The sequence below is a fragment of the Eptatretus burgeri genome, chromosome 5 (genome assembly GCF_056783735.1).
Source record: "Eptatretus burgeri isolate ZD-2024b chromosome 5, Ebu_testis_v1, whole genome shotgun sequence".
NCBI lineage: Eukaryota > Metazoa > Chordata > Myxini > Myxiniformes > Myxinidae > Eptatretus > Eptatretus burgeri.
The window spans coordinates 97,273,731-97,278,459 of NC_140965.1; the positions used below are offsets into that span (position 1 = coordinate 97,273,731).

At 45.7% G+C, this 4,729-nt stretch overlaps 1 protein-coding gene and 1 pseudogene across 2 annotated transcripts in view; both read right to left on the bottom strand.

Annotated features, from left to right (window-relative positions):
- LOC147027016 (uncharacterized) overlaps positions 1-4,729 on the bottom strand; it is a 75,311-nt pseudogene that overhangs the window by 69,716 nt on the left and 866 nt on the right. The window lies entirely within an intron of this gene.
- The window catches only part of AHI1 (Abelson helper integration site 1), a 245,127-nt gene that overhangs the window by 12,305 nt on the left and 228,093 nt on the right, over positions 1-4,729 (bottom strand). The window lies entirely within an intron of this gene.

A 4,729-nucleotide genomic window follows, 5' to 3' on the forward strand; every position in this document is an offset into this window, starting at 1 on the left:
GAGACAGACTTAACAAGGTGTTACCAGGTTTTATAGGAGGGAAACAAGTTTGAAAGTTCATTCTTGAGGTTGGACAGATATTATTTTTCTGGCTCGCCTTAGTGAGGGCACACACTTGTTGTGGTCTTTGTGGAATGATCTGAGATTGTCTTCAGTCATGTTCGCCTTCCAGGAAGAGAAGGCAAATTGTTTCAGAGCAACTGCCTCACCATAGGATTCATTGTACCATGGGAGGGAGGAAGGGTAGGATAGTTGAAGAGAGAAGAGAGAAAAGGTTTTTGTGGAAGAATTCCCAGGCTGACTTAGCGTGAAGAGCAGTGGATATGGGAGACCAGTCCTGAAGAAAGATGACTGCTTGCATCCCTGCCAATCTGCTTGAGTGTAATGGCAGAGCAGACTCGCCTGTGTTGAGATAGCTCTCTGAGAATAGTCAGGGAGATGTTGACTTTCACAAGCACATGATCAAAAGAACTAATTGGAACAGAGGAAGAGCAGGAGAAATTTCCAGGAAGTCACCAAATCCAGTAGGGACGATTTGCCATTGGCAGAAATCTGGAATGGAAATTTTACAGATCGAGTCCGTCCCATGGAGTCATAGTATAGAAGTCCTTTGCTGAAGTCCCATGGCTAGTGAGAGAGGTACCAACACCCAGCCAAGTGCCAAGTTACACGGTGGCAATTGAAATCACCACACAGGAAGAGAGAATTGGGATGAGTGGTTAAAAGATTTTCCATGTTGTCCGAGAGAGAGAGATGCAGATGGAGATGGGGGAGTCGTTGTTTGGGGGACGGTATAACACACAGATGAACACAAGGTGGGAGCGGCAGGGAAGTCACAGCCAGTGGTCCTCCTGGGGTTGGGAGGTGTAAGGTCAGTGCAAGGGTAGTGAGAAATCGAGTTTTTGATGTAAAGTGCAACTCCACCGCAGGGTTGTGGTTCAGACCTATCAAACCGGAGGAGACAATAACTGGGTAGTGACACTAAGGAGTTGAGAGTGTCCTGTGGGAAGAAAGATTCTGTTATACAGATGATGTCTGGTTTATCAGCAGAGGTCTGGATTGGAAGATATGTCAGGTAAGAGCAGAGACCGTGGACGTGGATGTTTGAGGTCCACAGAGAAATGAGGTGCTGGGATGATGTAGAGTGTGTAGGGTGATGGGGAAGGTTATACAGGGTGAGGTGTGAGGGGAGGAATTTAGGGGGCAGGGTGAGGGGGAAACATTAAGAGAGGTGTTGTGAGCAGGGATGCAGAAAGGGGGGGGGGTGGGGGAGGACAAGCAGCTTATATCATGCGTGCGATTTATGTTCAAACTCCGCTATAAGTCTGAGATCACAATTTTTAATAAAACATTTTAAAACGTGGACACATGGACAGAGGTGAAGCACACGTACAAAATAGTAGATTCCAAAAAAAGTTATTGAATCAAATTCAAATTTTTTGAAAACATAATGAAAGAACCTCCATGTACAAACCTGGCATGCTATCGGGCAACAAACTTTGTGGGAGGATTCATAAAATATGTTAAACAATGTTTCTAAACAACGAGTCACTTTAATTGATCGTTTTTTTTTCACATTTTTTTATATTATTTTATATTCCCATGAAATGATGAGCCCCTGTGATCATCATTAAAGGGCACAGCGACTGCACTCCCTGCATTCCACCTCCATTCTCCACACTCCTCCCTTCTCTTTCTATTGTTCCTTTTGTTCTGTTCAGTCCTGATCTGTTCTGTGTTCTAGCTCCTCCATGAGCCTCGGCACTATATAACACAGATCGGATGAATTCAACACACACACACACACACACACACACACACACACACACACACACACACACACACACACACACACACACACACACACACACACACACACACACACACACTTCAGGAAGAACACCGTAAGATCTTTATCATCCACCAACAAATGCCCACAGATGGGATTCCAGTTTAACGTCCTTCCGACGGACCCAGTGATTAATCACTTTGCCTGCAACTGTGAAACACCAGCATGACAGATGGTAGAGCTCGGCCGGGATTCGAACCCATGCGAGACAGCTTAGAGGGGAGTGGTGAGTCATGATACCTCCAGGTTTGGATTAATAATCCATTAAAAGTGTAAATTTAATTATGATTTGTAAAGTATGCAAATGATAAAATGATTGTTGAAGTGAGTGATCTTTATCGTCACACTCTAATCCTCCAGTGGTTGAACAGACAATAATTAATTTTCCCCCATATAAATAGATCAAGCACTTATCCAGTTATCTCCCCCATTATCACTCCTTCTCCTCCTCCATCGTGCAATGACGTCATGCCCATGAAAGCTCGTGGAACACATAATTGCATTTGTGAACGTGTCTGACGTCACAGATTTATAATGGGGGATCCAGAGAAGGTGTGTGTGTGTGTGTGTGTGTGTGTGTGTGTGTGTGTGTGTGTGTGTGTGTGTGTGTGTGTGTGTGTGTGTGTGTGTGTGTGTGTGTGTGTGTGTGTGTGTGTGTGTGTGTGTGTGTGTGTGTGTGTGTGTGTGTGTGTGTGTTTTTGAGCACGGGGCCGTGACGTGAATATTGAACCAGGTTCGTCGTTATGTTTTTTATTGTTAACTATCTTTAATGGTAATATTAACTTGAACAAACCAAAATGTAACTAATTCGGCATTACGTTTTTATAGCCAGGTGTAATCAGACAATTATATATATATATATATATAAATATATCTATATATATATATATATATATATATATATATATATATATATATATATATATATATATATATATATATATATATATATATATATATATATATATGATGCAACTCAATAATAGGCTCCACTAACTTCTGAAGACCCTCAAAAAGAACCATCGGTGGATGAGGAGGTATAAGGAAGGAGAGAAGCCAAGGGTGTTGGCTTAACGGTTGAGGTGGCTGGATACAACTTAACGGTTTAAAACTACAAAAAAAAATTCATAAATAACGACAAAAAACTACAGAAAATCTTCAAAAAAAACTGCAGAAATAACTACAAAAAAAAATTAAAAAAAAAAATAAACCATAAATAACCAAAAAAAAAAAACTGCAGAAATAACTACAAAAAAAACTTAAAAAAAATAAAAACTTCATAAATAACCTAAAAAAAACACTACAAAAAACGGCAGAAATAACTACAAAAAAACTACAGAAAATCTTCAAAAAAAACTGCAGAAAAGTACAAAACAAATTAAAAAACATTTTTTGGAATATTTCTTTTAAATATATTGTTGCGGATTCGCGCCCGCCGGCGTGCGGACGGCCACGTAACTCGAATCGCGGCACGTCGCCCACCGGACGGACAATCCAGTCGCGACCCTCTCGGACTAACGCCGGGAACCAGTCACGGGTGGACCTTTCGGTCTCACCACGATCGTGCCAATCGGCCCCCGCGTGGGATAGGGTTGCTTGCCAAATTCGACCTACCTAAGTACCCACACGGAGGGTAGACCGGGCGATCGCACCTCGCCGCAGGTCGACTTCGGACACGGGCCACTTTAAGCGACCCGTTCCGTACTATCGGGATAACCGAGCGGTGTTATTCGTCGGCCTCGACGGTTCGATTAATTATCGGGCGTTTTAGCCCACGACCAACCCTTTACGTGAAGCAAGATGGAGATTCAATGAAAGAAAAGACGAAGCGAAGCGGGAAAACAGTTCAACATGAAGCACATTTATTTCGCGATGAACGGAAAGCGCACATATACAATTCCACCAAAAGCACATGTAAAAGAAGAAGACAATGCAATATTACACAAAAAAAGCAAATGCAACAATGCAGATCTAACCGACTACCGGGCACACGGCAACACTTATACAATTTTACTTCACAGACGGCGCCGACAACACATATTCCCAAAGCAAAAGAAAAGAACCACCCTCAAGGATGAGGGGGGTAGACGGGCCTGGGGCCGAGACCGTGTCGGGCCTACCCGTCTGATGATGAGACGCAGAGCGGCGGTGGCGCCTCAACTCCGCGGGCCTCACGGACAGTGTCTGGTAGGGGGTGGGAAGGGGGCCCCCTTTGTCGCACTATCTCAGCGCGGGGGGAAACAGGAGGGGGTTGCTGATGCTCGGGGGAAGGAGGATATCACCCTGTCTCGGGTCCCGCGGCGAGCGTCTCCTCCTCCACCTCGGTCGCGTTGCTGGCCTCTCCCTCTGCAGCTCCCGGCACCGACGCGAGCACCCCCTCGTCCGCCTTCGCCGCCGCCACCTCTCCACAGCTCCGTCTACTCGCCCTCTCCGTCTCCTCTCTTGGCTCGTCCCAACTCTTCACTCTTGACTTCCCCCACTTCTATCCAGCTCCACCGACGACTCTCTTGAACTCCGCACAACAACTGCCTTTTACTGACGAACGCAGCCGTTTATATCAGCCCCGTGGCTTCGCTCTTTCACCCTTGACCCTTTGCCTCCGACCCTTCACCTCTCTAACTGGCTCCCCATTGGCCCGAGGAAAAGGGGGCGTGAATGCTTTTTGATCCATGTATTTGCATATAGCGACCGCCCTCCAACGCCCTGGAGGCGGGGCCAAATCGCCCCTCGCTCACCGATTGGACGGAACAAAAGTGGGCGTGAGTCGTTTTTGATCCGTTTTTCTTCGGAAAGTCTGTGATGTCTCTGAATACGCTGCTCGGTGCGCGCCCTGCACGAGTCCAGTATCGGTGCCCACGAGTGGCGCGAGATGGTGTGGAT